Here is a 12,140-nt window from a genome sequence, read left to right as displayed (position 1 = left end):
ACACTTTTTCAGCTGTATATTTGTGTGGAAGATGAATACCTTGGGCAGAAAATTACGTTACGGATACGTACGTACAAATTATATCCATACACACAAACCCACGTCTTTACATTTTACAGTCTTTGAAAGTAGCAAGTATAGTACTTCATTAACATGAACAAATACCATTGACGTTCAGACATTAGTATTTCAATTTAGTAGCTAAGTATTCCTGTCTTCACCGCTGTGAACAATCTGCAACCACGTTCGCACCTCCCTGGACCGCTGGGAGCGACAATTGGAGTCGCCTCATATCCGGCGCATTTACTTCTAAAGAGGGAACATTCGATTCTTTTGGCACTGTTTAAATTATCGTTATTGATGCCCTCTGTTATCGTCCGTTTTTATATATTTTTTACACTTCTAGTTCCATAGGAACAAATCTCATACTCATCGAACGAGCCTTTGTCATTGTTATTGTTGTTCCGATATTCACTAATAATTGAGAGCCACAAGTAGCTTTTAGTGCACTTTTTTGTCCATGTTTGTGAATATATGTTTACTTAATAGTGACCTTTGTGTCTGTATCAAAATGCTGAAACGTCGGAGTGGCGTTCGAATGGAGAAATCATGACTGAATAAAAAATGATTAATTAATTTAAAAAATTAAAAGAAAATTAACGAATGAGGACAGGTACTTCTCGAGAAAAATATTCACTTTCTATAAGTGCATATGCTGAGAAAGCCAGTGATTAAGTCACCAAACAATTTAAAAATTTAATTTAATTTAAAGCATTTATGACGAGAGCGTTATCAACTACGGTTTCAAAGCACTGAGAAGAGAGAGAGATTTGATAAATTTAAATTAAAAATGTAAATGATCATCTATTTAAGAACAAATTTCTAATGTAGCACCACTTAGTAAGCTATTAAATCAAGCAAAAATCTGTATTTAAAGTCAGAAGTACGACAAAATAGTGTTCGAATCAATAACTACACGAACTTTTGTAACTGCATCATTTTTAGGACTATACTTTAAAATAAGGGAAGTTATTTGTCAGCCTGGTCATTGAAAAACATGAAATGATCGTATGGCATTTATTGGCCGCCGTATTGGAAGTATTTTAGCTGACGCCACTTCGGCGAATTGCATGTCAATGATGATGAAAACGATGATGAGGAACTCACAAAACCCAGTCCCCTGCCGGGAATTGAACCCGGGCCCCCTTGAGTGGTAAGCAGTTACCGCTGCGCTACGGAGGCGGACACTCTGGTCATTCTTCGTATATAAGTGAAAGGGATGAAAAAGTGTGTAAGTAAAATGACTCACCCGACAAGACTGAATGAAAACATTTATGCAACTGACGCGACTGTCGGAGATAGGCCTATAGGTTGTCTCAAACTGACAAGGGCAACACAGTATTTGTCGCTCTCTGACACAATTGACCCTTCACATGGTGGAAGAACAGTGGAAATAAAAGGACACTTCTTCTCTCTTGATGCCAACACTCAATAATTTCCGAGAAAATGACAGTCCAAGTTTTGATGCTACTTCATCCGATTGCACGCATGGCATTAAACCAAGCGAGTCTGTTACATAGTGGCTGAATGTACAGTTTCGAATTTTTGCGGTCCGTGTTCAAATCCAGTCACATGTTGTTCCTATTTTTCCCTTTGCTGTCGCAGAAATATGTAACGTCAATGTCATACATATTTTTTGTGACATCGAGAAATACAATTCGATTATTGCTGAAAGAAAAAAGCATTTCAGATCTTCTTAAGATGTAATCTTCTGAAATTACCAGTAACCGAAAATGAAAAACATATATATTATGGTACTTAATTGTTTTCTTTTATTTTTTACTTTTATTTTTCAAGAGAACCACTGCAATCCACAGGGTGATATACGAGGGGCATTTGAAAATTCTGTGCAAAAATAAAAACTACTTACTTGTTTGGGGTAAACCTTTTTTATTTTTCGACATAGTGCCCTTTTACACTTAAACATTTTGTCCAATGCTGTTCTAATTTGTTGATCCTTTCCGAATAATATGAATTGTCCAAGTCTGCAAATTAGCTATTAGTTGCTGCAATCACCTCCTTGTTTGAATAAAATCTTTGTCCTACCAGCCGTTTCTTCAGATTGGGGAACAAATTGTAGTCCGAGGGAGCCAAGTCTGGAGAATAGGGGGAATGTGAAACGAGTTGGAGTCCTATTTCCATTAATTTTGCGACCACAACTACTGAGGTGTGTGCTTGTGCATTGTCGTAAAGGACTTTTTTGCGGTCCAATCGCTGGCGTTTTTGTTGCAGTTCTGTTGTCAAACGGTCCAATAACGATGAATAATATGCACCTTTAATTGTTTTACCCTTTTCCAGATAGTCGATGAGGATTATCCATTGCGAATCCCAAAAGTCAGTCGTCATAACCTTTCCAGCCAAAGGACTGGTCTTCGCCTTTTTTTGGTGCAGATTCTCCCTTGGTGACCCATTGTTTAGATTGTTGTTGAGACTCAGGAGAATACTAATGTATCCATCCACAGGGACGAAACGATGCTTAAAGTCTTGCTGATTCTTCCTGAACAGCTGAAAACCATCCTTGCAACACTTCACACGATTCCGTTTTTGGTCAAGCGTGAGCAATCGCGGAACCCATCTTGCGGGTAGCTTTCTCACGTCCAAATGTTTATGCAAAATATTATGTACCCATTCATTCGAGAAGCTTACAGCGCTAGCAATCTCATATACCTTAACTCTTGTCATACATCACCATATCATGGATTTTGTCAATGGTTACTGGAATCGTAACCTTCACAGGGCGTCCAGAACGTTCAGCATCACGTGTGCCCATATGGCCACTCCGGTACTTTTGAAACCACTTATAAATCGTTACAATCGAAGGTGCAGAGTCACCGTAATGTTTATCAAGCTTCTCTTTAGTCTCCTGAGGCGTTTTTCCTTTCACAAAGTAATGTTTAATCAGCACATGAAATTCTACTTCGTCCTTGTTTTGACAATCACTCGACTTCCTTGATTCACACGAATGCCAAACACAAAGAAATAGACCAATATGGCTGAAACTTGTGTGCGTTCTCTCCAAAGATGCTACTAACTAAACATGGCCTCGATACGCGCCGGTGGTGCCATCTCTCGGACTTTGCACGGACTATTCAAACGCCCCTCGTACATCATATAAATATTCAAAGCATACAAATTCAGAGCACCACGAGCAACGCGCAAAGGAACGTATGCCACATTTTTTAGTGCGAATGTCGTTAGGAAAAGCAACCTCGTTAACACTGCTAAATACCTCGCACTGTGGCGAAAATTTCATGGCAAACCTAGCGTATCAAAGCATTTCTCGAAAGCTGGAACCTGAAAATGATTAAGGCTGCCGGCGTGTATTTTATTAATTGCATCGCTTCTGTTTGGAATTTTCATTTTGTGTGCGATGGAATAGGGTACTTCTGTAGTGGGCGGTAAAGTACACGTCGTAGGGTTAACATAGGGTTAACAATACGGCAAACACTTTGGTTGAATTACTTTTAACGAACACGTCGACATTCCGATTTCATCGACAACTGGGCCGTTGTATCAGGGCGGATAGCTTTGTTAATCCCATGAGTAAATAACATACAGTAACGCGTCCATTTTTACGCAAGGCTGCAAAATTTTGTCCAAAAACTTATGATAGAATATTTGTTTCATTTGGGCGACAGCTGTTTCTGTAACTTTCTCATTTCAAAACAATGAGGTTCTCTTACTAGTGTAGTGATACATTCTCTGTGATCCACGCTTATAACAAATTCAGAGTAGAATTCAGGAATTATAGTGGAAGTTTGAGGTTAGGTTGGTACAGTGTTGTTGTTCCCAATAATTCATCAGACGTACGCCTGTGCTTGTTACTGATGTACTTGGTGAAATGACGCTGCTGATTTGTGTGTTTCCCCTTTAGAGAACAGCACCAGGTGTTTCAGGCTTTGTATTCAGAACCTTCCTACAGCAGTGAAGCCGCAATGTTCGTTTAGAAACCACATGTCCGTTGTTTCTAGCTTCTGTAAAACGATCGAACGCCCTTGAGTCGATCGTTTTATATTAATCTCGATGCGATCCCGCTTGTCACTTTGGTTCTCTGACGTGATAGGTGTTCCGTATTTGCGAGTTTACGCTTTCGTATAGTGCCAGTACAGATTAACACTTTCTGGAAAACTGTTACCACAGTTTTTGTTTGTCTCCAAGACGTTAGTGGCAAATATAGTCCTCGAGTCCAACAAGGCGTAAACCAATAAGCGGAACGACATCGTAATGTATCCGCAACAGCTACAAAGTCTCTAAAGCTCGCAAAACTACCTATCATCAGTGTCTGGACAGTTTTGTGACCCATAAAAATGAAGACATTTCTGCACATTATTGACTTGTCGGATAAGCGAAGGTATGCCTCTTTATTCGACTGTGGTGTATGTGTCTTCACAAGTTCTCCATTATACTCTGAATTTTTATGCTTTGAATGTTTTTGTGATATATATTAGCCTGAGGATTGCACTAGTTCTGTTGAAGTGTACAAATAAAAAGCCGAAGAAAACAAGGAAACGCTAGAATTTATATGTTTTTCACTTTCAGTTACTATTAACCGTGTAAGGTCACATAAGTTTAGTGATTATAAAATCTGTTTTAGTGTGGTTTGAAATGCTTATTTCTTTTGCCAGTAATCTCAATGTATTTTTCGAGTTCACGAAAAATATGTCATTATCTTGGTAAATATTGAGGGTAGGCACACAAGAGATAATAGAAATCCCTTTATTTTCCCCCTTGGTTCACCATGTGCTGTGTCGGCTGGTGTGGGAGTGAGCTATGGCGGATTCCCTTTGTGAGTGAAATCTCTTACTCCAGGAAAGCGAGGCAAGAACATACATACAGCTGTCGCGGCCGCAGCGATTAGTTGCATTCGATTGGAAAAACTGACTGTATAAAAGAAAAAAAAAGAATTGTCTGGCCATTCAGTTGCTAAAAGAGACAACAGCTGGAACACTACGTGAAACAGACAGACAAAGAATCGAGGATCATCATTTTCCGCACCATGATTGTCAAAAGCCTGCTTCACGAGTCACAGTTAACACGGAAGCTTGGAATGTGTGGCAGGGGGTTGTCTAAGTTCACTTTCAAAGATGGTTTTTCTGCGTGTTGTTGTCGCTCGGAAAGGGAATACGCGTGAGGCAACAATTTCTATTTTGTGTGATAAGCAGCTTCCTCCCATTATAAACCCTCCATCCAAGTATAATCTCATCAAATATGAGTGTGTGGATGCACTGATTCAAATGTGCCGTCGAGGAAAACGGAGATTTTCTTGTACCCTGTGGTAGTTTAATGCGAACCTTGATAATATTCTCTGCAGAGTTCTGACAAAGTTCCTTCTTATCGATTCAGGATTTTGCTGCTTTTTCCCACAAACTATTGCCTATGAAATCTTTTACCACGTACTTAAAAAAAGTTGATCTTCACGGCAACCGCCGCTGGCTGGCGTTTTAGAGAGCCACTTTGGGATTCCGCCACCAAGTTGGTAGGAATGATTGAACCTCGGAACGTAATCTTGTGCGATATCAAATGGTTCAAATGGTTCTAAGCACTATAGGACTTAATATCTGAGGTCATCAGTCCCTTAGACTTAGAACTACTTAAACCTAACTAACCTAAGGACAGCACACACATCCATGCCCGAGGCAGGATTCGAACCTGCGACCGTAGCAGCAGCGCGGCTCCGGACTGAACTCCAAGAACCGTTTGGTCACAGCGGCCGACATGTGCGATATCCATTAATACAGATACATTAAGGTAGATGTCTTTGTGAGGATATCGCTTAATTAATTTTACTAAATGCTTAGGCTTTTTCTTATTTCAAATCGTGCAATTTTCCTGATCATTTTCTCTAGTGATGTTTGAAGTTGAGTTCTTCCTCTGTTCATCTGAATATCGCCGATATGCCACCAACACTGGTGTCTCTTTTCCTGGGAATCTTCCAGCAATTTTATTAAAAGGAGCGTTTTCTTCAATTTGCCAGTATAACGCTGCTGATATAAATTACTTTCCTCCAGTATAAGCAACTGAGGATTTCGTGTGTTGATCCTTGTGCAGAGCAAGATAAAGTCTGCAACTGCTTGGTGAAAGCTATCGCTTGCAGTGATACGCTCGTAGTCTTGATGCGTATTTACATAAATATGATCACGGGATTTGAAGTTATTTCTCTGTTTCTGACGTAGTGTATTTTGTGTATGGCAGGTCCCCTATGTGTGAACAAAGTAGAGATATTGTGAGCACAGACGTCATTCCTGTAGTGGAATAAATGATTTTAAGTGGAATGAATCCCAATTTTCATAATGTATTTCAAATATAAAGGTTGTTACGGAATTTTTTAACTTTAATGGAAATGTCCTGACACTGGCAGCAGGCATTTTGTAGCACAGTCTCTTTCACCGATGTGGTTCAGTGGTGGTGGTGAAGGAATTCTCCCTTTTAGTCACTATGACGTGGGTCATAGTGGCCTCCTAGTTTTCACGGCCTTGCCTCTGAAGTCATAGGCGTTGGTTCTCCCCTGTAATTTTATTGGAGTATGGTTATAATACAAGTAAGGGACAGTTTTATGTGGATTGTCGATCTTTATAATAGATCACCAGCTGTAATCAAGGTTGCTTTCCAAATATTTGCCCTCGTTATGCACTCCTGCAAGCTTTAAATGTTCCGCTGAAAGATAAGGAAAGCCTCGCGGGATTAGCCGAGCGGTCTGCGGCGCTGCAGTCTTGGACTGTGCGGCTGGTCCCGGCGGAGCTTCTAGTCCTCCCTCGGGCATGGGTGTGTGTGTTTACCCTTAGGATAATTTAGGGACTGATGACCTTAGCAGTTAAGTCTCATAAGATTTCACACACAAAGATAGAGAAAACAACTCCTTTTCGACTCAAAATAATATTTAGTGAGATTTCATGTGTAATGGGTGTTTATAAGATGTGTGCTACATCTCTGTATAGTCGAATTGCATCACACGGACTTCATAGCTGCAATATAAAAAAAATCAGGGTTTTCGCATGCCATCATAAAGACTTCCTACACTAGGAATGGATTGTAAACCATGAAGCAAAAGAAGATTGAGAAAGAGATGGCGAGACAGAACAGACCTTAGGCCCAAACCTGGAGTGGTACAAGAATCTACATTTGCACGTACATGGATACTCTGCAAAATATCATTTAAGTGCCTGGCAGAGGGTTCGTCGAACCATTCTCACAATAATACTCTATTATTCCAAACTCGTACAGCATGCGCAAAAAACGAATACATATACCTTTCCGTGCGAGCTCTGATTTTTCTTATTTTATTATGATGATCGTTTCTCCCTATGTAGGTCGGTGCCAACAAAATACTTTCGCATTCGGAGGAGAAAATTAGTGATTGAAGTTTCGTAAAAAGATTCCACCGCAACGAAAAACGCCTTTGTTTTATTGATGTGCACCCCAAAGTCTGTACCATTTCAGTTACACACTCTCCCCTATTTCGCGATAAGACAAAACATTCTGCCCTTCTTTGAACTTTCTCGATATATATCGTCAGTCCTATCAGGTAAGGATCCCACACTGCGCAGTAGTGTTCTAAACGGGACCGGACAAGCATATTGCAGGCAGTCTTTTTAGTAGATCTGTTACATTTTAAGTGTCCTGCCAACAAAACGCAGTCTTGGTTAGCCTACCCCACAACGTTTTCTGTGTGTTCCTTCCAACTTAAGCTGATCGTAATTGTAATTCCTAAATATTCAGTTGAATTTACGGCCTTTACATTTCATTGATTTATGGTGTAACCTAAGTTTATGGATTACTTTTATCACTCCCAAGGACGTCCTCTCACTTTACATTATTTAGGGACAATTGCCAATTTTGCACCATACAGATATCTTTTCCAAATCGTTTTGCAATTTGTTTTGATCTTCTGATGACTTTACTAGTCGATAAACGACCGCATCATCTGCAAACAACCTAAGACGGGTGTTCAGATTGTCTCCTAAATCGTTTATATAGATAAGGGACAGCAAAAGGTCTATAACACTACCTTGGAGAGTGCAAGAGCATGCTGCCATTTTTACACGTATGTCACCTTTTCCTAGCTAAACATTGAATGATGACTTAAAAAGCCGAACTAGTTGTGAAATGATAAAAAAGTCAAAATGAACAACAGACTAAGTGGAACAACGCTACATTCAGTCTCTATCTTCATAAATAATTCCTACTGAGAAGTATCTAACTCATCACTGATTCATACAGGACAATGATTTTCTACACTAGTTTCGCTGCAAAATTATATTTTGCCTAATTTAATGCACATAAACTTCGTGAGTGTATAACTATAAGTCCATCAATGGCTAGTACATATTGCCAAATGCTTCTTTGTAATGTGAGATGGCATCAAAACTTTATTTAAAAATGAATTGTTCTTGCAGTCATTGTAATTAATCTCCACTATTATTACGTACTCTGCCAGCAAAACCCACCGCAAAATTTAAACTTTCTCATTTGAAATCATACAACTTTTATGTCAGTTTCTAGGAAGAACACGTGCACTCTATCACTTAGTGTAAAATACAAAAACTGCCAGGTTGCGAGTTTGCGCCAATAAATATTTTCACTTTAGAGGCAAATAAAACTTCTGTCCACCTCTAACCGCTGCTCCCGATAGGCTATCATAAACCGTGTCTTATTGGATGTGAGCTGCAACAGGCACCGTATTCAAATTTGACAGGTCATGGACAAACGTTTGACTGTTGCTGTTTATATATTTACACGAGCTGTTTATCTTTTCCAAGTAACTTAAGATCACTTGTGATTGCATGAAACCATATTATCGATCTGTACTTGTGCTGTATCTCTTTAGCTAACTAAATTTACCGTCACTGCATAACATTTGTTTAATTTTTTGTTTCTTTATTTTCATGAGTGACGGACTGTTCTGATAGTCTGAGTTAGAGTGTAGAAAATGTGAGAGAATCAAGTTTTAACATTTCATTTTTTGTTGGCGAGGAACCCAACCAGCCAGCATTAACAGTTCTCACATTCTATGATGATCAAACTTTCAGTATTCATAAAACAGTTCATTTTTTCTTTCATTTATGGGACATCATCACTTTGATTAACATATTTAGCTACTTTCATTCAACATAAAAAACCAGCTTAGGTCACCGTCTACAAACACTGTCAGTTCCGTCATTAAAATTAGGTTTACCATTCACTTTTTGATACGTGCCCCGTAATCGCTCTCGTGGGTTAGAGGTGGATTTGAAGGTGCGTGCTGTATTAGGCGCGTGTATTGCTCTTTGATAGAGATAAAACTGAATGTCGAACGCTCTGGCGTTGATTAATAGTTATTTTGCGGAAGTTTAGAACAATACAGGACTGCATTTCTTTGTGTTTATTGTGGACCAAACATCAGTTGTTAATTTATGCCTAGACTTCATAGTTTCATAAAATAGTAACCTGTTCCCTGTAGGAATAGCTAATTAATCCTATCCCCGGGGGGCAAGAAAAAGTTGTAAGCAGCTTTATCACTGGATAGAATACAGTAGCTGGACTCATCCCTTACTACCTGGAAGTCAGCATTTCGATCGCTGCCGTCCATAACTGAATGATTACGTAATTGTACATTTAGTGCTGCACGAGCTCTAGAATAGTTAAGCAGCAGCACGGCTAGCTCAGGTCAAGTATTTATGATTTTCAGAGAAAGCCAGTAGGTGCAGGGCTGCAGAGTAGAAAAAGTAATAATATAGCATTCAGTTTATTAAGTACTAGACTGGCCGTTTAATGAAATTAATGGACTAGAGCAATAGTTGCTTAGAAATACGGCACTGTTTGCTATTTACGTTTCTCTTTGTTCTGTTCATAAGTCGTTAAAGGTCTTTCACACCTACTATCGTTTCGTTTCGTTGTTTCTGCTTTATTTTTATATCGTATATTTAGTAACTTTCGGTCTGAGTTATACAACGAAGAGCAAAGAAACAGGTAAACCTGCCTAATATCGAGTAGGGCCCCGCGAACAAGCAGAAATGCCGGAACATGACGTGCATGACTCGATTAACATCTGAAGTAGTGCTGGAGGGAATGGACACCAAGAATCCTGCAAGACTACCCACAAATCTATAAGAGTACGAGGGGGCAGAGAGCTCTTCTGAAGAGCACGTTGCAAAGCATCCCAGGCACGTTCAATAATGTTCATGTCTGTGGAGTTTGGTGGCCAGCGGAAGTGTTTAAACTCTGTTTCTGGAGCCACTTTGTAGCAATTCTGGACGTGTGGGGTGTCGCATTGTCGTGCTGGAATTTCCCAAGTCCGTCGGAAAGCACAATGAACATGAATGGATGCAGGTGATCAGACAAGACGCTTACATACGTGTCACCTGTCAGAGTCGCATCTAGAGGTATCATGGGTCCCATACCACTCCAGCAGCACACGCCCTATACCATTACAGAGCCTCCACCAACTTGAACAGTCCCCTGCTGACATGCAGGGTCAATGGACTCAAGAGGTTGTCTCCATACCCGTAAACGTCCATCCGCTCGACACAATTTGAAACGAGATTCGTCCGACCAGGCATCAATGTCGGTGTTGACGGGCCCGGGCGAGGTATGAAGCTTGGTATCGCGCAGTCATCAAGGGAACACGAGAGAGCCTTCGGCTCCAAAAGCCCATATAGATGATTTTTCGTTGAATAGTTCGCACACTGGCTCTTGTTGATGGCCCAGCGTTGAAATATGCAGCAATTTAAAGTAGGCTTAAACTTCTGTCACGTTGAACGATTTTTCTGCAGGCGTCGTTGTTCCCATTCTTGCATGATCTTTTTCTGCCCTCAGTGATGTCGCAGATTTGATGTTTTACCGCATTCATGATATTCACGGTACACTCGTGAAATGTCGTACGGGAAGATCCCCACTTCAACGCTACCTCGGAGATGCTGTGCCCCATCGCTCGTTCAAACTCACTTAAATCTTGATAACCTGCCATCGTAGCAGCAGTAACCGATCAAACAACTGGTTCAGATACTTGTCTTATAGAGGCGTTGCCGACCGCAGCGCCGTATTGCGCCTGTTTACATATTTCTGTATTGAAATACGCATGACCATATCAGTTTCTATTGCGTTCGGTGGATTATTTATAGATACATCAATTATAAATGTTTTTGTGATTCATTATTCAGGGATTTCTCTAGTATAACTAATTAATACTGTACCCACTTTGCAACTGTACATGTCAGGTTAAAGTGAATTCGGGAATTAAAAAAAAAAAGAATAACGGTGAACATTGGACAGAATGATCTGAGGTAGTGGGGCTACGGGTACGGAAATTTATTACTTTCGCAGCGAATGGCAAATAGTTTCGAGATTGCACGACAAATGTTTCAGGGAACACTTATCACTAGTCGGTATTCATCAGATTCTTTGCTTCCTCTAAACTGATACTGGGGCAAGATGCGAGTTCAGTGCGTAAAGGTTATTTTCCTCTTGAGGTGGCACAACTGCTATCGATGCCACCTCATCTCCACGCACGCCAGTCAGTACTGGATACGCCCATGGTAAGCATTATGTCGAAACTATGCGGGGTTTGTTTAGTACTTCTCCTACACGTGAAACAAATCGAGTGACTAATAGTCTGCGACTACTTGCTGCAGAATACGCGAAACTGTCGTCGTTGAGTGATTGTAGGAGGATACAGGAGGAGGAGATTAGTGTTCAACGTCCCGTCGACAGCGAGGTCATCAGAGATGGAGAAGAAGATCAGATGGGGGAAGGCTGCAGGAGAAACCATCCCGGTATTTGCCTTAAGCGCGTTAGGAAAATCACGGAAAACCTAAATCAGGATGGCCGAACGCGGGATTGATTAGTACGCGAATATGGGTCCAGTGCGCTAACAACTGAGCTACCTCGGTCTGTTAGGAGGATAAAGGATTACTTGAGCAGAACTTCTATTTTGAATTATGAATCTCAACTTTGGTCTAAATGTGGAGAAATGGAAGTTGATGCAAATGAATACGAAAAGCCGTCCTTTAATATTAGAATACAGTTAGACTGGCATGATGCTTTCCTTGTCGACTAAATATCTGGGTGTGACGTTGCATACCACCACCAAATGCAATGATCATGTA

Source organism: Schistocerca gregaria, chromosome 4, assembly GCF_023897955.1.
Source record: "Schistocerca gregaria isolate iqSchGreg1 chromosome 4, iqSchGreg1.2, whole genome shotgun sequence".
Taxonomy (NCBI): domain Eukaryota; kingdom Metazoa; phylum Arthropoda; class Insecta; order Orthoptera; family Acrididae; genus Schistocerca; species Schistocerca gregaria.
The sequence above is the reverse complement of the archived record's forward strand: the minus strand, read 5'-3'. Positions refer to the sequence as shown.